General features: G+C 38.8%; 1 protein-coding gene across 14 annotated transcripts in view; it reads right to left on the bottom strand.

The window, feature by feature from the left end:
* The window catches only part of KAT6B (lysine acetyltransferase 6B), a 192,691-nt gene that overhangs the window by 83,502 nt on the left and 85,021 nt on the right, over positions 1-24,168 (bottom strand). The window lies entirely within an intron of this gene.

Below are 24,168 nucleotides of genomic sequence, written 5' to 3'. Positions count from 1 at the left end.
TTAAAGTTATATATGTCTCTGTGTGTGTGTGTGTGTGTGTGTGTGTTTAATTCAAATAGTGCAAAGGTATACGGAATGGAAAATAAGTCTCCCTCCTATGTCTAATCCCTGGACACTCAAATCCCTTTTTAAAAGGTTTAATGAGACACTTTCATCTTAAAAAATTAAAAGGTGAGGTACATTATATCAGTTTCATTCTAATAGATGTTGAGGTTATTACCATTCTTTTGCTTCTACAAAACATACATATGTGCACTTGCATGTGTAAATATACCTGAAGAATAAATGCCTAGATGTGAGATTGCTCAGTTATGAGATGTAGGCATTTTTAATTGCAAGAGATTGTGCAACTGTATACTCCCATCATATTTTATCAAATGTTTCTCCTTGCCAATTTAGTATATCATATTTCACCTTACGTTTATTTTTCAAATTAACGTTCAAAAAATCAATTAAAAGGTCATATTTTAAGTCAAAAACCTAGTAGTTTTCTTTATCCCCTGGCATATGCTATTACAAATAAAGATGTGCTTCCACAACCATCCATAATTCATGGTTAATTAAAGACTAATGTTCTTAAACACTCTTGTAACCTTTACACTGGAGTAAACAAACCAAATGATGATAGAAGCACTAGTCAAAGGACAGAGAGGACAAATGAGGTAAATGAAACTCTACTCTCCTGTCTACTGACCATTTAGGATCAGCATATGAAGAACATCATCTTCACATCAAAAAGCTAAATGAAGCACGAGGCTAAGAGGACTGCACTGTATAAATGTGTTTAAGAAAATGAAGGATCCATACTAATCTTTGAGACTGAGTTAAAAGGAAACTCTGCAAAGTAAGTTTGACAGATCACTGGAACTTACAGAGCCACAGAAATCTGTTATCAGCTCATGAAATGACAGTACTTCTTTCTGAAGTCTGTGTCACATTAAAGAACAAGGTGAAATCAGAATTATAGTACTAGTATTGTTAAGCATGGTTTTGCTTCCTCCCTCCTTCCTTCCATCTTCCCTTCTTTCGTTTTTTTTGGGGGAGGGGGGCGCATCCATGGCATGAGCAAGTTCCCAGGCTAGGCGTCGAACCCGCACCACAGCAATGACTCGAGCCACAGAAGTGACAACACTGAATCCTTAACCTGCAAGCCCACAAGAGAACGCCTTCCCTTCTTTCTAATTAACTGCCGTAGTATGTTTGGAGGGCCTGGTTCATGTGCTACTGCTTGGTAGTCCACTGATGGTAGTCATTTCTACATTATTCAGATGATTTTGAGAATGGTTGGGTGGGGAGGCTAGGAAATGATGTAGATAAGTACTTCTCAAACTTTAATATACAAACAAAACACCTCAAGATCTTGTTAAAAAACGCAAGTTCTGATTCAGTCGTTGGGGTCAGCAATTCTGCATTTCTAAGAAGCTCCTCCATGATACTAATGCTGCTGATCTGTGTTCCACACCTTTGAGCAATAAGAATATAGATACCTTTTAAAAAGTAATCTCAAAATTACTCATATTCAACTTTGGGTTACGTTTTACCATTTCAATATGAGGATTCACCAAAAAGCAAAGCCCTGAAGTTAATGCTCCATAGGAGAAACTACTTTATTAGTAACAGTTATACATTAGTTGGTGTAGTAACAGAAGCAACAGTGATAAGCAACAGCAAACATTTTAAAAGAACTTACTAAGAACAAACATTCAGCAAGCACATAGTCAATCATTGAAATGCCAGAAGGTAGGTACTATTATCTCCACATTACAGATGAGAAAACTGAAGTTAACTTTCCCAAGACAGTTAGGCTCTAGGACCACTGCAGAACCCTCCTCCCCCTATCTAGTTCACCGTCACTGTACTGTTAGTAATAAATGTCATCATTTCTCAAGCTGACACACAGGAGGGGGCAGTTGTTTAAAGGCCTTATTTTCTAACTCCTGTAAAGTCCAGCTTAGATAAATAAATAGGTCCTTGTAACTGATCAGTCTGGGTCAAGGTCAGGAAGAATTTAAAACTACTATTTGACACTACAATCTACCCTTAGATAATCAAGACTGGCTGTGAGTTCAGAGGCTATAGAGATCCATAATGTTGTTTTAAATCTTTTGGCTTTACTTGTTAACTAAGGTGTGACAGAATGGAATAGCTTGCTTTTGAAGTTATCCAAAGACTACATTTGTTACAATATGAATTCCAGCATATTTGGCTTTGAAGCTACATTTTACACTTTTTAAAAAGAGATCAAGCTAAACATACAGTTCTCAGTCAAAAAGCCCTGTAGAGTAACCTGATCTGAGCAATGGCACTTTAACTTACTGCCAAATAAAAACCATGATCGCCTTATTCCACACACACAAATACCATTCTGGGATAGGCCAATTAATCATGAATATAACTTTTCAGACATTACATAATTTCACAAAGACTTGCTTCTAATGCCTGCCAAGGAAAACAGCAATTTGTATCACTCGGAATAAATCTACACTTGAAAAGAAATGAAAGTTACAAATATGAAACAGTATAACTCTGGTCACCTCTTTCATGCCACCCTTCCTCATAAGTTCTGCAATAATTTTATTTTATAAAACTGGCATTAACAAAACAACCTAAAATGATTTAAGTTGTAAAATTACATACACAAATGAAAATAGGAAAATATAAGTAATTTTTACATCTACAAGAGTAGCAACCTCTAAGATATGGGTAATAGCACTAAATATATATATGCTATATTTTATATATATATATATATATATATATAAAGTCATGTGCATACTACATATTCGTGGGTCTTTCAATATTACTCAAAAAACACAGGTATATTAAATCATTCATTATTGTTTTTAAGAGATTCAATTTTCCCACCTAAAATTATTTGTTTTCTAAATAAATGTTTCATTGACACATCCCTGGTAAATCAGGAGTAAGTGATTAACCTACCAATATCTATCGTCAACATTTTTGGCTATAAATAATCAACATAAGTCTGGTAAGTATTCTTAGAAAATATACATACCAGTCCAGGATTACCTCAGTATGTTTATAAAATTCCTTAACAGATTATTTACAAGCAAAAAAAATTAGGAGAACAAAGCAATTAATTATCCTCATGCTTAATAATGACTGTACTGAAACTACATCCTTTAAAGGGGTATGCATAAACTCACGACAGATTTATCTGTATAGTTCCTCTCTATAGTCATTTTTACTTATTTATTCTTTATACAGTCATTTGGGGGGAGTGGTTATTTAGGGCCACACCTGCAGCATAGGGAGCTATAGCCGCTGGCCTACACCGCAGCCACAGCAATGCCAGATCTGAGCCGCATCTTCGATCTACACCACAGATCACGGCAAGCCGGATCCTTAATCCGCTGAGTGGGGCCAGGGATCGAAGCTGAGTCCTCATTGAACCTAGTCAGATTTGTTAACCACTGAACCACAATGGGAACTCCTATACAGCCATTTTAAAAAAGAATGGTCTCTTCACATTAGTCTTCTTTTAAAAATTAGTTTCTCTTTCATTTACTTAAGATTTGGTTGGACTAGCTCCTGCTTTTGAAACTTGCCTAAAGAAAATCTGTCACCCTATTCATTATCACTCAAAGGCAACCAAGAGCCCATATATGCATATGGGGTTCTGGTGATTTTAAACAAAGACAAACCACTAATGTCAGATCTTTAGTAGGTGTGCAAAAAACAAATGGAACAGTGTATTTCCCATCTCTGTTGCCTCATCAGCCAAGATTTTGTTCAACTTTATGTGTTTTGCATTTAAAAACATGAAATTTTTCATTTTCTAAAAAAGATTATTCTCAATGTTTTTTCCAAACCCTGTAATTATATGTGAATGTAGATGTGCTGTGCACACATGTATATAGGTACACACACGTACGGGTATATGTGTGTGTGCATACAGATTTATAAGATAGACATGTGCTCTTCATTCTCTCACTCCAGTTAAAGGAATAATAATAACAGCTATGGAGTTCCGTTGTGGCTCAGTGCTAACAAGCTCGACTAGTATCCGTGAGAACGTGGGTTCAATCCTGGCCTTGATCAGTGGGTTAAGGATCCGGTGTTGCTGTGAGCTGTGGTGTAGGTTATAGACAGGGCCTGGATTCCGCATTGCTATGGCTGTGGCTGGCAGCTGCAGCTCTGATTCACCCCTAGCCTGGGAACTTTCATATGCTGCAAATGAAGCCCTAAAAAAGAAAAATAAAAGGGAAAAAAAATAATAACAGGTTTTGGTTTTTGTTTTTGTTTTTTTTTTGGCCCCACCAGCAGCATATGGAAGTCCCCAAGCCAGGAATGGAATCTGAGCCACAGCTGCAAACTACACCACAGCTTTAGCAACACCAGATCCTGTGCCAGGCTGGGAACTGAACTGCTGCAGAGACAATGCCGTCTCCTTAAACTACTGCACTATGGCGGGAACTCCAATAACAACTAACATTTACTGCATATTGACTGTGTGCCAGATATTGTATGAAGTGCTTAAATTATCTCAACAATCTCGGCTAGGTGTTCTGACTGTTCAGTCTTATTGAGGAAACTGCAGCACAGAAAGGTTGAATGACAGGCAGAAGGAGCACAGCTGCAAGTGGCAGAGCTCAGATTCCAAGTCAGGCGGTTGACCTCAGAACCTGCTTTATTCACACTCGCTTGAGTCTCTAAATTAGGTGACAGTAACCAGATCAGGGATGGGATATACACATAAGTCAAGGGCAAGGGTCAGTTTGGAAGTGGCAAGTGGAGGTGAGTTTATAATGGAGGGGGATATTAGAGGCAGAAGCCACAGGAGGTCTTTTATTGTGAGAGGAGATGAAGAGGAGACCATCAGCAGTTCTCTACTTAATTCAAAAGGACTTTTACAGGAGTTATGTAGAACAGAAGAAAAAAGGATAGTCTGTCGAGAAGAGAATCTAAGAAAATGTAGGTGCTTGGGAGATGGCTCAAAGGGCGGATGAAATGAGTTTACAAGGAAGGTGCTACCTAGAGAAACTTAAAAAGGAATGGAGAGAGAGAAGTCTGGGAACCTGAGCAGCAGATGAGGGAAATGAGATAATCCAGAGCTTGCTGGTGCCTGGCTTTGATGCCCGGGGAGAACAGCCAGAGTAGATGCAAAAGGAAATGAGAAGCCACTGTAAAGATTTAAGGAAGGGGGCGGCGTGGTCAGGAAGTCCACCCGGCAGGAGGTAACAGCCCATTCTAGGAACCTGGAAGGGAAAGCAAGGAGGGCAGAATGACAGGCCTGGAAGCTACTGAGTTCAGTGGATTTCATGATGATTTCATAAAGACCTGTGCTTTTCTGGACAAGTCTGTACGTTGAGGAGGAAAAGCCAGACAGAAATTGCTCTAAATTTAATAAAGTCTTCAGAAAAAATTGCCAAGGCAGAAAACTGCCTAATGACTCTGCCAGTAGAGCTAATTGCTTAGCAATTACTGGTCATGAGGACTGGAGAAACTGTAGACATTTTTAAACCCTTGCACTGTGAGGAACTATATCTCAAGTGGCCTTGAAATTTTTATTAGTATTTGGGTGTGCTCTGAGCAAAGTTCTCTACCCATGTCACCAGAAAAAAAGATGATAATTTCCCAGAGAAAATTGTTATGTTGTCTCCTTCATTAAGCCAGAGTTCTCCTCAGCTAAGATGTACATATGAATAATTTATACTCACCTGGACCAGTTAACATATGAGCATAACCGCTCCAAAATTACAGCTGGTTTTCTTAACAGTCCAGATCACTGAAATCCTTCAGAGTCCTTCTCATTTAGTTAAAGGGATAAAATGCAAACATTTATGGGAGAAAAACAACTTTAGCAGCTTATTGATTTAGCTTTAGGAGTATTTCACAACTGAGTCCTTTTTAACAGCAAACAACCAGGGGCATGTGTCTAATCAATACTGAACATCTACCTTGCAGTTGGGGCTCATGAATTAATCAGCATCAACTCAAAATCAAAGCATCAGACAAACAGAAACAGTGACCTACATCTCTTTGAACATTGTAGAACCGCCAAATGACATTATCTTTTACAATAATGACAACAAACTTGAACCTGAACCACAAGTACCAAAACTAGCGTCTCTACTCATGAGCTATTTATTCCTAAGTTATCTCTTTTTTCAAGGAACTAATAGCAGGAATTAAGGTCGTCATATGCAACGCCTCCTATATGTATTAGCCACACCATGCAACACTACAAACCAAAAGCTGATGAAGCATTTGATGACCCCAAGGCCACAGAGCAAAATTACAGAGTGTGGGGAATCTGGACCTCTCCCCTGCATTTCAATGGTCTATTGTTAGGCCAAGTAACCTGTTTCCCCCATTAGCATGTGAAACAATGGAGGATAAAATGGTGTGTAAGCAGAAAGTCTTTCCACGTGAGCTGCTAATTATATAAAGAAGGTTTTATTTCTAATTATGGTCATATAATTACAGACACTTTAAGGAGAAGAGCCTGTTTGTTCTCCCTGGTGTGAGCAGCTCACTGATTTAGGCTCTCTTGAAGCCAGCAGCCAAGTGGCAGTGGCACAGATCCAGGAGTTCCTGGAGGAGAACAGATGGACAGCTATCCTAAAAAAAGAGCTCCCTGATGTCGCCCAGCAATGAGATGTGAGAGCTTGATAACACTACCGTCCTCATTCAGGTGGTACATGTATAACATGAAAGAGTTCCCTGCCTTAAGTAGACATTTATCTCATCGGGTAGCAGACAGTAAGTACCATGCTTGGTCTCCCATTCTCTCATTTTCTAACAAGACCTTCCCAAGGCCTTCCCTTGTTTAGCATAAATCAACTCACCTAAGGATTACTTTTAGTTTTCCACTTGGTTTGGTTTAGAAAAAATTTATATTTCATCTACGTTTTCAGAACTTGTTACAGAAAGTTTCTGAAAGGCTGTTGACACAAACTGTAGTCAGTGTTGAGGGTCTAGAATCTGGAATTAGCTTCCCTGGGTTTCAGTCCCAGCTCTATCAAGATCTAGTTGTGTGACCTTAGCCAAGTATTTGACTCCCCCTTTAGCTGCCGCATCTGTAAAATGGAAATAATAACAGTTGTGGGAATTACATGAGATAGCATATATAAGTGCTGTAGCATGTGGTAAGTGCTCAGATGTTGACAGCTGTGCGTTACTACTGAATCTGATATAGATATTCCAGCCAATCAACAGTTTTTCAGCACCTGCTACTTCAAGTGGACAAGAGCACAGACTCTCTATCCACTATGCCACAGAGGATTAAAAAAAAATGAGAACATACAACCCATGCCTTAAAGAGTTTACAAACTGCAGGGGCAAAGAGTATACATGTACATATACAGTTCAAGAACACGTTTGAGACAACATAATCCCACGGACACAAGTGTTTCTTACTTTCTTCAATAGTATATTCTGTGGAAAGTTGGCAAGTTACATTCTAAAAGGCCAGTTCCTTGACCTCTTTTAAAAGAAAGGTATGGTGTGAACACTTTTGAAAATTAAACATCTTAAGAACTATCACATGTCAATTATATATCAATAAAACTGGGGGTGGGGGACGGAACAACTGTCCTATTTTCCTTTATAAGTTCATACGGTTAAAGAAACATTTGAACACCTACTACATATACAGGGCACTATACATGATTATTAAAATTCAAGTTTTTGAAGTCCTTTATTTTTTAAAGCTATATAGATAGAAAATAAAGTATCAATAGAAGTAGAAAAGCTGGGTGAAGTTGATTCATAGGGCTTGTAGAAGCTTTATTTTTTATTTATTTATTTTTTTCTTCGTCTTTTTGCCTTTTCTAGGGCCGCTCCCCTGGCATATGGAAGTTCCCAGGCTAGGGGTCTAATCGGAACTGTAGCTGCCAGCCTACGCCAGAGCCGCAGCAACACAGGATCTGAGCTGCGTCTGCGACCCACACCACAGCTCACAGCAACGCCGGATCCTTCACCCACAGAGCGAGGACAGGGACCGAACCCGCAACCTCATGGTTCCTAGTCAGATTCGTTAACCACTGTACCACAACGGGAACTCCAGAAGCTTTATTTTTTAAAGCTATATAGATAGAAAATAAATTATCAGTAGAAGTAGAAAAGCTGGGTGGAGTCAATTCATAAGGCTTGATGCAGATGTTAACATGGAGGGTGGGAGGGGTTTCAAGTAGAAACAAATAGCAGAGGTTAAGGGCAGCAGACACAGGTGGAGAGGGTGGCAGCAGTGATGGTGAAAATACATGGACTTGAGAGAGGATTCATGTGGAGACAGGAAACGAAAGGAGGTCCTTTAGAGCCAACTTGGCAAGAGCCTCAAATTAAAAAAACCCCACAAAGCTCTCCTCACTGACCACCATGTCACCGCCTCATCAGTCCAGAGCTCTTTATTTTCCCATAAAATGCTCAACACCAGTGGCTAATAAGCTATTGTCTAGGACACCCGTGCATTGCTGCTTCCACCTGTTGAGTTCTGTGCTTAATTGTGTTTGTTTTCAAATCTGTTTGTCAGTTATGCCTGTTACTATAATTAAGAACCTTAATTAAATACTGTTATCCAACATCCAATAAACTACGTGTACAAAAAGAGTTGTAGTCTCTATGGACACTTTGTTGAATGTTTTTAGACAGATCTGACTAATAGTGAAAAAAATTATTACAAGACTTGGAGGAAATCACAACTTGAAGAATTCTGCATCCTAATTGCTTCGCAAGGGCAGCTAAGGAAACTGAGATTCAAAGTTGTTGAGCAAAAAGATGGAAAATGCCAGCTCATGCTCAAAGAAAAGCCTAGAGCCTCCACCAAACAACTAAACTGGCAAATATATACACGATATATATTTTATAAGTTAAATATTAATAAAATGTTATCATACACACATATATAATTTTTATGCCCTACTTTTAACCAACTGTTTTGATTAACCAAACAATTTTTATCACATCAAATAAAAAAGCTTCTACTTTTATATACATCATCCAATCACACTTTAAAGAAAATGATCAAAGACTGCGCCTGCATACAGGTGGGGAAAATCCCATTCAAATACATAAATCTTTATATCTGTACTTACTGTGTCTCATTTCCACTGCATCTACATGAGTCAAAAGAACAGGTAAATTAAATACAAACTTTGTAATTTTGTCCACAGAACTTCAATCTGAACAATGAATTTAAACAGCTATTTGCATTTGTAGACCCAATCTTAACATGTTTTCATTTGATCTAATGCAAAATAAATATTTCTAACACAAAAGAAATCTAAGTAGATATGAAGTACTTTCAAAGTATCTTAAAATAATCAATAAAGTATATATACTGTGAGGATCATCAGTCTCTGAAAAGCAATCATTTTTCAAATAATATAATTTGCTATTGACTGATTTTAAGACCTAAATAATATTACCATAAAGAATGGCAGATATCGGAATTCCCATCGTGGCACAGTGGTTACGAATCCGACTAGGAACCATGAGGTTGCGGGTTTGACCCCTGGCCTCGCTCAGTGGGTTAAGGATCTGGCGTTGCTGTGAGTGTAGGTGGCAGATGCGGCTTGGATCCCGCATTGCTGTGGCTGTGGTGTAGGCCAGCGGCTACAGCTCGGATTGGACCCCTAGCCTGGGAACCTCCATGTGCCGTGGGTGTGGCCCTAAAAAGCAAAAAAAAAAAAAAAAAAAAAGAATGGTAGATATCTCCTACTTGTGCTCGCTTTTTTTTCTTGAGTGGGTTAAAAATACAGGTAAGAACCAACCTAGGATTATCAAGAATTATTTTGAACACACACTTACTGCTTACATATCTGAAGCTAGCAGCCCAGTTGGAGCCACATGTATTTTCCCATTAATTACCCTGAGCAGGTTATTAATCATAATTGCAAACAATTTGCCCAACTGATGGTTGCTTTTTTTTTCTTTTTTGACATGACCATTTCACAAATAATTAGACTATAAAACCACTAAATAGGAATTGTGTCTTGGACTCTGTCCTGTACTCGATGATGAATACACTGGTGGCACTCAGTCAATGTATGACTAATGATAACACTGCCATTCGTTTATTTTTCAAATACTTTATGTTCACTGAAAAATATTTATCGCAGGATTTCACTGTATGCAAGAGCATCTGTAACACAGGGTAGAAACGGAATGTTTTCAAAACAGAGCGCCTGGAAACATTAGCCAGAACTCAAGCGGCCAGTATTTGGGGAATTTTTTTTTTTTTTTGGCAGGCACATAAAATAGATCAGACATTCTGGTTGAAAACTAAATCCCCCAGCAATAGACAGAAGAAACCAATTTCATTCAAGATAAATGATCATTTTCAAATTCCACTAAAAGGAAAGAATCTGTGTTTGGTAGAGATAGGCAAAAAATTGTGAAAGACATATCAGACGTATGAGATGAGGCCCAAACCACCACCACCTCATAATATGTAGTGATTCCCATTACAGAGCCCCACAAGCTTTGCAAATTTTTACCTAATTAATTATAAATCACTAAACAAACCCTGACAATGGTGAGAATCCAGCTTGGACAAAAACAGTCTGAACATTTCTAATTCAACTTCTACCACACAACAAAAGAGAAAAATACTCTGCCAGGGAAAACAATGGTTCCTGGCTAAAATCTCAACTCACCACCTTGTACTTATCAAAGTCATCTTAAGAGGCATTATTCCAGAGTAACTTTACTGTTGTTTAAAAACTAAAAAATGTACATGCATTGGCCCAAGGTCAGTACTCAATAAATACTTGTTGACTTGATGTCTTAATTTTTCAAGAAAAGGACTATGAAAGTTTTAACAACTATGTATAAAAAACCAAAAGATTAATTTCTCCATAAAGGTACGTTCATATGTCAAATGACTTAAGTGAGCTAAAAATTCTAAGGCACAGAATAAAACCCAGGCTCTCCACCAACGATTAAATTAGTGATTCAAGTTGTTCTTCATGACAGGAGAATAGAAAATACTACTAATATTTACTTATTTTGCATTAGTGGATTTTATTAAATATATCTATTTTTCATCTTTCTTCCTGCACACATAGCACTTCAAATTGAAATCATACACTATTACACTTGATCACCACTCAAAATGCCTAGTATTCTATTTCACATGCATAAATCTAATCCATTCAATCATGCCACTAGTTTCTTGAGAGACAGTCTTACACTTTTTATATCCTCTTCGGGGCCTAACACACCACCAGGCTAAAACAAACTTTCAAAAATTCCTTATTTATCAAGTAAGTGACAATCTAACCAGAGAAAGACAAAGTAAACACTTTGATCTGGCACAAACAATGGATACTGGCTTTATTCAAATACCCTGGTTCATAAAGCAGGATTTGCGGTTTTCACAAATTTTGAGCAGAGTAAAAAATCTGATATCACAGCTATACAAAATACAATTAACTTTTCCTTGAGTTTTACATTGTACACTCTTGCATTATTAACCTTGAGACAGAGGACTGCCAGCTAAAAGAAATACCCAAATAATAAAATGCCAGGTGGACTCTTTGCTTCCCCAGGACCATTTGTTGATGAGTTCAGGTGCCTGACTCACAATCTGGGTGAGTGTGCATAAGCCTATGGAGTCCTCTAGAGTTCAGGGCAGCTCAGAGGGTCTCCCCTCTTGTCAGCATTGGAAAGCAGTGCGACCACTGGGTCTGCACACTTCCCAGGCTGGAACAAAGGCACAGGGTCCAAGGGCAAAGAGCACTGTGGAAGCTACTGAACAGCCTCCCCGACAGCACTGCAGTGGTGCCCGATGCCTGTAAACAGCAAAGGACATCCACAAAGGCGGCTAGGGAGGAAAAACAACAGCTACTCCAAACCAGCAAGAGAAAGACGCCTGAGGCCGGGTGAGGGGTGAGGCGCTGGGGAGCCAGGCTACTGAGAGAACACAGGGCCCCCTGAGGCTTCCCCCTCCCTCCCAAACCAATTGAATAATCCAGCCCATCACTACTTGCTGACAATCTGAATCAGAAAGGATTAAATTATCTGTTTCTTAAAAGGGAGATTTTCAATTTCCCCAACAAGTCTGTCAAGCCGAAAAAAAAAAAGGTTTCTTACAGCAGGCTCTAGTCAGCCAAGGAGAGGTGCCTCCTGCTGAGACGCTGGCTCCCCAGTTCACATTTCCTGAATCATTCAGGCTCTCCTGAGAGGTTTCTTTATACCCAGTCACAGCGCGGTCTCACTCCACAGGGATCTGCTCTAGGCAGTCCCTTGCCAGTTGACAGACATGACTCCTAATTCACTAGCGGCCAGTGCAATTGGAGAGGGGGCTGAAGTGATACACAGAAAGGGGCCTTGTCAGGCCCCTACACTGGGCCAGCACACCAACTGGCAAAGAATTGTTCACAACGTTAACATCTAGGTCAAAGCTAGAACACGGGCAGCCTCAGTAAGATTTTGTAATGACTTTTCTGGAATGTGCATTCTAAGGAACAACAGCAGTGTAGTCATAATTAATGTTGACGATGATTCCACTGAACATGCTTAACTCTTACTTCATGATGACACTTAATCTTCACAACCCTGTGTGAGAAGAGTGAGAATAAACAGCCCAAGATGAAGGAGTGGGACACCAAGCTGACTGGACTGGAGGTCACTCCTTCCTGGGAGCCAAAACAAAGGTCTCCAGTTACAGTAAGCAAGGAATATACTCATTCATTAAACAAACCTCTGTTCGATGCCTCTATGGGAAAGGGGGGTCCAAGCTCTAGAGTTTGACAGGTAAATTTAACATAGTCCTCATCTTAAAGGGTAGTTGTGAGATGACAAGGAAGGAGCAAGGTGGCATTTAGGTTGGGTCTGGAGGGGGAAAGGGTGTTGTTAGCGAAGAAGACTAGGATGTGTCTATGAACATACATGGCATAGGTGCAAGAACGAACTTGGGTCAGGTTAAGAAAAAAAAGAGACCCCCCCCAATAAATAAATAGTTTACATCTTCTCTTACAGGTAATATACATACTATGGTGCTTTTATTTTTTAATAATATATTCAATTTTGGACTAGTCTAAAACTTCAAATAGCTATTTGATTTCAAGATCAAATTCAAGATTTATGGAGTGCTCACAATATACATATTACCATACATATTAGGTACCCAGTTACAGACTCACTGTGCCCTGTACCTGTCACCAGTGAGACTGCATGGTTGTATGTATGATTATTGCTTTACTGTCCCCAGTGAATGGATAAATGTACATTGAACACTGTGCTATAAAAGAATTCTCACTCTACAGAATAATAGAATGACACCTAAAAATTAATGATAACACTACATAATGAGTGTTATAAGAATTACTATTAAAGAGCTTTGAAAACACAAAGGAGCAAATAATCTCACTCAGCTATCCTCCTACACATCACCCTCTAGAGACGGTTTCCACCCTTAGTAATTTACTTTTATAACAAATACTCGTCCAACAGAAACTACGTTACTCTATGAAGGAAATTTAAGCAATAAAAGTGACTCAATTTCCAGGTATAGATTTCACAAAATGCTTTATTCTCTGCCAACCACTGTGATTACCAGTGCTTTTGTGAGGATTATGAAAAAGAAACGTTATTATATAGAAAGACTGGAACAAGACTAACCCCTAGACCTACTTGAGAAATCTTCATTGAAAATTTTCAGTGGGGGGGGGGCTTTAGGGAGAGGGGAAGTACAGAATGATTATCCCACAATATTAGACCTTTAGCTTTCAGATGTTAAAAAATAGTTTATACCCCAAAGGCTCAATTAAAACAAAGTTGAAAAAAAATTCAATAGAGCAAACTGACAGATTCCATCATCTGATTTCATCACAGAGCAGTAAGAAACATTTAACTAGCCTATGGAGAGAAAGAAGCGTGGTTCTCTTGGCTGGAAGGCACTAAATCCAATGTTCTGTTTTTTTGGCAAAAGGAGAAATGTCCAATCATCATAGTAGAGAGCAAGTCATAGAATTTCTAATTTTAAAAAGTCGATTTTATGGTTAAGAAGTAATGTTTTGATGGTAATAAATACCTTTTCATTTTTAAAACATGACCATGAGAACATCCAACTAAGATAGTTATTTCCAAGGATAATGTCTCTTCCTTTCAAAGTTAAAAACTCTTAATGTTTACTTGGCTTGGAACATGTTTTTTAGTCATGCCCATTCTTTGGATCTTTGCCTAATACAAGCTTTCATTCCGATACACCACTCCCATTGATGTTTATAAGAATGTCTTGCTATTAACCTCTAACCCAATTAGTCACCAAGTTGGCAGAATACATTGCTATTTGGAAGCCAATAGCTTATGAAGAAAGTTTTAAAAAATCTGCAAAATGAGCTATATCATGACTACTTTATTTACAGTTTAAAAAAAAAAAAAGTATTCCAGGAAATCTATAGTAGCAAATTCAGAATAAAGGGCAAGTACAGGTCTTTAATGTGCTATGGGGCTATTTTACACAAAAATAAATTAAAAATTTAAAGGTACACAGTCCATCTTCCACTTTTGCCATTTTCCCCTTTTCCTCTCCTATATGATCTTTGTGCAGCTCAGTAACAGATGATTTCATCCCTCTAGTTACTCAGGCCAATAACTTTGAAGCCTCTTCTTTTTTTAACACCATACGTCAAAGTCCATCTACAAATTTTGTTGGCTTTACTTCAAAATACATCCAGAATCTGTCCACCTATCACCACCCTCCATCACCCTAGTCTAAGCCATTATATCTCCTGCTTGATTTACAGCAATACCCCCCTAGCTGGCCACACTGGTGCCGCCCAATAGTTTCTTTTCAACACAACAGCCAGAACATCTGGTTAAAAACTAAGTCAGTCAGATCATGGCCCTTATTGCTCAAAACCTTGCAAAGGCTTCCCATCTTATTCCCGGAAAAGCCAGAGGCCTTACGCACGTTCCCAAAGCCTGGTGTAAGCTGGGGTCTTTCTTTTCATCTCTGTCCTTAACCTTTTCTATTCTCATCCTCTGCTCCAGCCACAATGGCCACCCTTCTATTTCTCAAACAGGTCAGAGCACACTCCTCTTGACATCCAGGCCTTATGCTTACTACTCCCTTTGTCTAGAACACTCCTTCCCCATGCATGGCATGCTCCCACACGGCCTTCAGAATCAAATGTCACTTTCTCAGGGAGGCCTCTCCTAATCAAATTCATTAAAATAGTGCTCTTGCCTCCCTAAGTCTGTTGATTACTAACTCTGCTTTATTTGTCTCCACAGTATTTATCACCAGGTGACATGCTATATATTTACTTGTTTATTATCTGTCTCTTCCCATTAGAATGCAGATGAATTTCATGACGGCAGAGAACTGTCTGTTTTGTTCCTTGCTGTATCCACAATGCCTACAACAATGCCTGACATACAGCAGGTACTCAGGAAATACAGGTTGATTTAATGAATAAATGCCAGACTGTCTCCTTCTTCTTCCACTTCTCCATACTACTTCTAAGAACAGAATTACTCACCCATGATTTATCAATAATTGCCTTGAGTTACTTCTCAAAGATCTGCTTTAAATATAACTCTTATTATCCTATCTGAGGATATACCCAATAAATAAACAGGAACTTAGGAAACCAACTTACTTACTGTCCAGCTAAACATTAGAGACTTACTTGAATCTTTCCAATAGCCTCTGCCTGCTTCTGAGGGCCTGTGGTTTCCTCTGTCACAGTGCACAATTCAGACAGTGTTTCCCAATCCTCAGTCACTCCCAGACCATCGTCTAGCAATTCTGCTTCATCTACACATCACTTGCGCTATTATTGTTATTATTTTATGACCACACCTGCAGCATATGGAAGTTCTGGAGCCAGCAACTGAATCTGAGCTGCAGCTGTGACCTACTCCACAGCTGTGGCAATGCCAGATCCTTTAACGCACTGTACTAGACCAGGGATCAAGCCCATGCTTCCACAGCAAACCGAGCCCTTGCAGTTTGGATTCTTAACCCACTAGGTCACGGCGGGAACTCCTGTACTATTTTTTTTTTTTTAACAATTTTTTAAAACTTGGGTCACTTTTGTTCTTTTTCAGAAACTCTATGTAAGGAGTTCCCTGGTGGTTCAACAGGTTAAGGGTTTGGTGTTGTCACTGCTATGGTGTGGGTTTGATTCCCTGGCGATTCCCTGGCCAGGGGAATTTCTGCATGTCACAGGCACGGCCAAAAAAAAAAAAAAAAGTATATAAAAAGAAACCTATCTTAAGCAGTCACATCTATGAAATGATAGTTTTGAAGTAGGTTTTCCCCACCCCCAACATGTATAAATATAAGAATATAACTATAGGAATGAAGTGTTTGTCCATGGTCCATTACCAGTGGTACAATACCATATGCCAGCATTCAGTGATATAAGCCAAAAAGTTTATCTTGAGGCCTGCAGTAACTTTAGGAAGTAACACACACACAAATTCCCCTTTGCTCAACTCCATTTAAGTTAAGAATACAAATCCCAAAAGAAACATATCATCAAGAGACTCCAAATATAACATGAAGAAATGCCTAAATTCCTAATCAGATTAATTTAGATCATCAAAGCTAAGGTCCTAAAGGGAAAATCTGTTCAATTATCTGTTGAGTCCTTTTGTAAGATATTACCTGCTAAAATATTCTGGTAAAGGGCAAACTTGCATGCTTTTCTAGGTAAGTTCTTTTTTATAGAGCACCTGTCTGTCTGCCTGTCTGTTTATCTATCTATCTTCTTTCCTTCCTTTTCCTTCCCTCCTCCTCTTTCTTCCTAACTCCCTCCCTTGCTTTCTTTTAGAAGGCCCTGGTTTGGGTACAAAGATCTGGGAGACATTTCCTAAACTTGATGATTTCCTCCTAAGAGCAGTTTTACAGTTTATTTCAAGTGCTTTATCCAATTTGACTTCCGAAGATTACTTTTCTGTTTTAGAGAATGAGAATAAAAAAATCTCTGATTGAGAACAATGATCTTTTACAAACTAGTAACCCATCCCTATATTCAAACATGTTTTAAAATGTGAGAAGTATTCTAAACTTGCTTCAGATAACCCATACAATCACAAGAGTTATTTTAAGAAAAAGACTCAGATGGACATGTCCACAGAAGCTAATACTAATGTGCTCTTCTTCCAACGAAAAGGTTACTGACCTATCCGTAGGAGTTGTCTTTTCTGGCAGAGATGATAGATTTGCCTTGTCTTATCTACACCCCCTGCTCTGTCCCCATAATGAGCCATGGCATACATGTGCAAGACAGCTGGCAAGGGGGAGTCAGGGTCTGTGGCCATGGGCCAGAGCAAAGCTTACCAACCCACTCTGAGCCTGGACCTATGACCCATGTCTCATTAGCACCTTGCTCCAAGCAACTGAGCTGCCACTAAAATCAACAGTGGCTTAAGCCATTTTGTTTACAAGTGAAACAAATCAGGTCAGCCTGACAACCAACAGTTCAAGCAGCCACTAGAGAATCGTAGAGAAGAACCAATGGTGAGGAGGAATTAAAAGGGTCTTGCTGTCCAGCTTTTGGGGTGGAGATCCCAAAGCAAGGATAAATTTGGAAAGGAAATGAGAATATAATAGACAAATGTATTTGTAATATACCAAGTATTCAGTACACGTTAACAAAAGATCATAAAAGAAAAGCACATCTACAACTTTGTAGGTGACACCCTTCTTACACAGGGGTTGGGACACACTTGACAGGTGCACAGAAGAGAGCAAGAGACAGTTGGGACTTGGGAACTGCAAGCTTAAAAAGAATCTATAGTTGAAAAATAGCTGAATTACAGCCATCTGTTTACATTAGAAAACCATTTGATCTTTCAGCAAAATGAAAGAAAATCCAAAGCAATTAGTTCAAAAGAAATCATTACATAGATATTTCATTACCAAAATTTTGGATTTCCAAAACATCCGAGTAATCGTTCTTTTATAATACATACAAATTAAAATTAAGAAAAGCTCCCTAGTCATGAGTTTAGTGATTAGTTTAATTGGGGTTATCCTGTCTTGGGGTGGAAAAGCAAGGGAGAGGAGAAAAATGGACATGGCTGTTTTTAAATTATGACAAATCTCTCTTTGAGGAAACAAAGCAGCTTTATGAACAAAGAGGAAAAAACACTGGAGGTTGGAAAACTGCCCCTTAATCAGCCAGTTGACCAAAGGATAGATGTAGAGAACCAACTATCTACTTACCATTGTATTAAATGTTATGTGAGATGGATGAGAAACAGCAGGTAAAGCCTTATCCACAAAGCTCACAATCTGGTTGAAAATCTAGGATAAACAAATGTTTTAAAAAAAACTATCCAACTAAAAAACTGAATTGTTAGGCACTCAGTGCTGGAGGCAACCTTCTGGTGATGGAAGAATAAGCAATTCATACCAATATTCCTCATAGAGACAATATAAAAAGTTAGACATGAAGTTCCCTGGTGGCTTAGGAGGCAGAAGATCTGACGTGGTCACTGCTGTGGCTCACGTTGCTACTGTGGTACAGGTTTGATCCCTGGCCCGGGATCTAGGAAAAAACGAAAAAAAAAAAAAAATTTGGACAACACACAAGGATCTTCATCTAAGCACCAAAGAGGTAAGGATTATCTGTTGAAGACTGGAGAGGACAGGAGGCCAGAGAGATATGCCCAATACTCAGATCCACTGTTGTCCTTAATTTTAATTTGTATGTTATTACCAATCTAGGAACAGAAGCTGAGAAGAAACTGTGGTGGCCTCTGAGGCCTAAAAGCTGGGGTCTAGTAGGCCAACCTCTCCTGTGAGCTGGGCCACACATAAAGGGGGAAGGGAACGATAAGTAACCACCCTACATGTGGATTTGTAGCCCAACTCACAACACTTGAATTGTGAACCTGGGTTGAAGAGGCCTTAAACTACAGAGTACATAAATTTTTCTATAAATTTTTTTTCAAAAAAAATCTCCAACATCTAATCAAGCATATGAAGAGACCACACACCGTAAGCCAGAACTAGCAGAATCAGATCCTCAGAAATTTCAGATTCAGACATATCTCACTTTACTGTATTTCATAGATAGTGTGTTTTATACAAATTGAAAGTTTGCGGCAACCTGCATCAAGCAAATTTATGAGAGCCATTTTTCCAACAGCATTTGCTCACTTCGTGTTTCTATGTCACATTTTGGTAATTTTTGTAATATTTCTAACTTTTTCATTATCATATTCACAATGGTGATCTGCGATCAATGATTTTTGATGCTACTACCACAACCTGCTAAAGGCTTAATTAAACGACAGCATTTTTTGGCAATAAAATATTTTTAAATCAAAATATGTACATCATTTTTTTTAGACAGTGCTATTGCATACTTAACAGACCACAATATAGTGTAAACATAATTTTCATTTGCACTAGGAAACCAAAAAAATTGTGTGACTCACTTTATTTCAATACTTGCTTTATTGCAGTGTTTGGGAACTGAACCCACAATATCTCGAGGTTTGCTTATACTGAAAATATGGGCAAAAACTGAAAAACAATTTTTTTACTATATTCAAAGAGATAAAAATCAAGCTTAAATATCTGTCAGGGAGGAGTTCCCTTTGTGGCTCAGCAGTAATGATCCCAACTAGTATCCATGAGGATGCAGGTTTGATCCCTGGACCTGATCACTGGGTTAAAGGATCTGGTGTTGCTATGGTTGTGGTGTAGGCCAGCAGCTGCACCTCTGATTCAACCCCAGCCTGGGAACCTCCATATGCCACAGGTGCAGCCCTAAAAAGGAAAAGGAAAAAAAAAGATCTGGCAGGAAACTGTCAACTATAAAATGTGACAAATTTGAAAATAAAAATTCTGTGACTGAAATAGACAACAACTGAAATTAGCAATTCAATGAATGAGTTTAATGGCAGATTACATAGTTGAAGAGAGAACTAGTAAACTGCAATTGAAAATTATCCTGAACACAGTTCAGAGAAAAAAGATAAGAAATAACAAAAGAGAGGGTAAGAAGTTACAGGGCACAACGTGAGAAATTATAACATATGTTTCACGGAAATCCAAGAAGAGACAAGAAAGAGGATGAACCAGGAACAATGTGTAAAGAAATAATGGCTGAGGTTTTTCACGAACTAATGAAAGATACCAATCCCCAGATTCCCTAGTGGAATAAATAAAAAGATATCCACATGTAGACATAACATAGCTAAACTTCAAAGAAAGTATTTTACAAAGCACCAAGAGAAAATGCAGTTGCCTTAGTTTGACAAATGAAGTCATGTGAGAATGGAATAGCTTTAATGGGTCTTTAAAAAAAAAAAAAAACATGTCTAGCAAAAATAATCTTCAAGAATGAGGAGTTCCCGTCGTGGCACAGTGGTTAACGAATCCAACTAGGAACCATGAGGTTGCGGGTTCGGTCCCTGCCCTTGCTCAGTGGGTTAACGATCCGGCGTTGCCATGAGCTGTGGTGTAGGTTGCAGACGCGGCTCGGATCCCGCGTTGCTGTGGCTCTGGCGTAGGCCGGAGGCTACAGCTCCTATTTCGACCCCTAGCCTGGGAACCTCCATATACTGCAGGAGCAGCCCAAGAAATAGCAAAAAGACAAAAAAAAAAAAAAGAATGAATGTAAAATAAAGACAAAATTATTTGTGCCAGCAAACCTGTACGCAATAAAATTATCTTCCTTCTTCAAGACCCAGTCATATTTATTCATTTGTGTATCCCCTGCATTACATATGGTAGGCAGTAAACAAACATTTGATGAACAGAACTGCCATGTTAGCTCAAATATCTTACAACTAGAACCACTAGAATGTATCAAAACAAGAACAATAATTGTCCTCTGTTTTCTTTGCTGCTATGTCCCTCACCTAAAACAGTGTCTGTATATAATATGTGCCCAAAGATATTATAAAATAAATTATATTAACAGAATTTAAAAGATATTAGATTCTACAAGAGCCGAACATCAATATTTGTTCCCTTTGTTTGTCCAAACAGACAATAAAATCTAATACTGATTACAAATTAAATGCCCATAAGTGTGGTTAATTTGAAATTTTTAAAAAATTGTGTAAGTATGAGACTACATTTATTCTTAAAAAGCAATGAAAAAAGGTGGTTCCTTACTGTGTTACTGGTTTCATCTCTCACTATGTTCTCCGCATACCCAATGACCCATTTCTATTAAGTGATTTGCTAGTCTAAGCAGTCACCACAATCTGTCTACCAGGCATTCATGCCAAACACTGTTGTTTCTGTTCACAATGTCTTCCTATTCTGTGCCAGTTCCCGAAAAAGAAAAGTTCTTTAAGACCCAAATCAAATGTCATTTCTTTTCTTTCTTTTTTTTTAATGGCCACATTCTTTAACCCACTGCGCCAGGCCAGGATTTGAACCCACACCTCCACAGAGACCCAAGCCACTGCAGTTGGATTCTTAACCCGCTGTGCCAAGGAAGGAACATCTAAATGTCATTTCTTTTGAAATGGCTGCCTCAACACTGTCACCCAATGAGTTAAGATTAACTCTCTTCTCTATCAGATAGTACAAAGCCCTTTTATAGAAGGTACTACATTGTGTTCATCACTTAGATATATGTTGTCTACCTCATCAGAGCTAAAGGTAAGGGTCCTGTCTTTCCATTCTTTTATCTCCCTGCCTCCAAGTGCCAATTGGAATTTCTAGGACATAGAAAGTATCCTAAACTGTTTGCTAAGGTGATGAAAGACAAAGAAAGAAGAAGTATAACAAATTAGAGGAGGCAAAGAAAAAAACAACTAAAGTTAATGTGGGATCCTGGATTGGGAACAAAAAAATACCGTGGGTGAAAAACTATGAAATTCAAATGTGGACTGTAGGGGTTTTTTGTTTATTTGTTTGTTCTACGGCCGCACCAGCGGCATATGGAAGTTTCCAGAGCTAGGAGTAGAATCAGAGCTGCAGCTGCTAACCTACTCCACAGCCGCAACAACAGCAGCTCCAAGCTGCATCTGCAACCTATGCTGCAGTTTGCAGCAACACTGGATCCTTAACCCACAAAACGAGGCTAGGATCAAACTTGCATCCTCATGGATACCAACTGGGTTCTTAACCCACTGAGCCACAACAGGAACTCCTTGGACTATAGTTTAGTTTAATAGTATGGTACCAATAAATTTCTGGTTTTTCGTTTTGTTTTGTGGCCACACCCACGGCATACAGAAGTTCCTGGGCCAGGCATTACATCCAAGCAACCTACTCCACAGTGGCAACAACACTGGATTCCTTTAACCCAAGCCAGGCCAGGGACCAAACCCGTGCCTCTGCAGCCACCTGAACTGCTGAAGTCGAGTTCTTAACACATGGTGCCACAACGGGAACTGATTTTAATAATCATACCATGGCTATGTAAGAGGTTAACATTAGGGAATCCTGGTAAAAGGTATATATAAAACTACTATTTTAGTAACTTTAATGTATTATTTTCAAAATAATTTTTAAAGCATTTGCTGGGTTATTTTTATCAAATTATAGAAACATCTCAAAGAAATGTTCAGTTTTATACAAAGTGCTCAGATACACAATGTAAATAAGTAATTGGACAGGTCAAAGGAACCATTACCAGACCAATACTATCTGAATGTTTACCAAGAATGAATTCATATAACACAAGGATAACTGAAAAACAAAGCCCCACAAATAAAGTACATGAGAAGTACAAAGCAAATTTAATATACCTGCAAATGTGTCCATGGCCAGCATAGTCAATAAAGACACATGACTCTGAGTCACCCCTAAAGCACTCTCTGGATAATACGGAACTCAGTGATATACAGAAGAACACATAAATCATAATACATGAAATCCGCTACTACTGTAAAGATATTTCATTCTGACACATCACTGCACATGAAACCAAGCTCTAGATAAAGCACTGTGCCATGCTACGGAACAGAATAAAAAAATATGTCCCTGATAAAAGTGGTGAGATTGTAAAAATACAAACGTGAGAGAAGGTCACTTTAACTTAGAGAAAAATACAAATAATCGAATTTGTGTTTCGATTTTAATAAAAACCATTTCAATAAAACCTTTAGAACCATAGATAAAGCGCAACTGCAAACAGTTCTACAAGACGCATTACCATTAAGACATTATGATATCACACAGGGTCACTACAACAGTCACACATAATTAAAAATTATAGATTTTAAATACCACCATCGCAAGCAATATAAGTGAATTTTAAGTCATCCTTGGAATATGGTAACAGTGGCAATGGGCAGCAATATTGGAGCATTTATTCATTTGAATTGATCTACCAGCACATATAAGCTCTTGATTTTGGTTCAATTTAAAACAAAGGTAACCAGATAGCTCTTTATCTGAAAGACTGATGATGAAGAAACAAAACAGTCTTTCACTCTACAGATATTCACTGCAATTTAGTACTGCCAGGCACTGTGAGGATATGGCATACACAGAAAGGTACAGTCCCTGCCTTACTGGGGGGGTTTACCCAGAGACAGCACTAATGAACGCGATGATGTCATGTTAGTGAGAAACAGGACGCCATGGAAGCTCAGAACCCAGTCAAAGAAGGCTGTGCAGATTCTGCGCAGTTCATACTTTGGTGCAGTGGGTTAAGGATCTGTCTGCCATGCTTGGGTCTCTGCGGAGGTGCATGTTCTATCTCCAGCCAGTGCAGGAGGTTACACTTCGGTCTAAAGGATGAGTGAGAGAGAGTGAGCTAGACAACAAAGTGAGTAAAGGTGTGAAGTGGGGTTCTTAGCTGGTGAGGCACCTGACATGAAAGAAGATCTGGAAGCACATAGTAGATTCAAGGAAGTAAGGACAATTCGTAATGTCACAATGTAGGATGGGATAGTTAGCATATGCATTTATAAGCCTGTTGAATGATTCTCAAAAACACACAGAGACTTTTATATGGATGCTGCTCTTAAGCGACGTATAGTAATGGTTTATCACCACAATTACCACTATTTTTTCTTTTCTTTTCTTCTTTTTTTTTTTTTTTAAACTTTTTACTGCCATACCCATGGCACATGGAAGTTCCCAGGCTAGGGGGCGAATCAGAGCTGTAGCTGCCAGCCTACACTACAGCCAGAGAGAGCATGGTGGGATCCAAGTCACATTTGCGACTTACACCACAGCTCACGGCAACACCGGATCCTTAACCCACTGAGCAAGGCCAGGGGTCAAATCTGCTTCCTCATGGATACTAGTTGGGTTTG

The sequence above is a fragment of the Phacochoerus africanus genome, chromosome 15 (genome assembly GCF_016906955.1).
Source record: "Phacochoerus africanus isolate WHEZ1 chromosome 15, ROS_Pafr_v1, whole genome shotgun sequence".
Lineage (NCBI taxonomy): Eukaryota > Metazoa > Chordata > Mammalia > Artiodactyla > Suidae > Phacochoerus > Phacochoerus africanus.
Note: the sequence above shows the minus strand (reverse complement) of the source record. Positions and strands in the feature narration are given on the sequence as shown.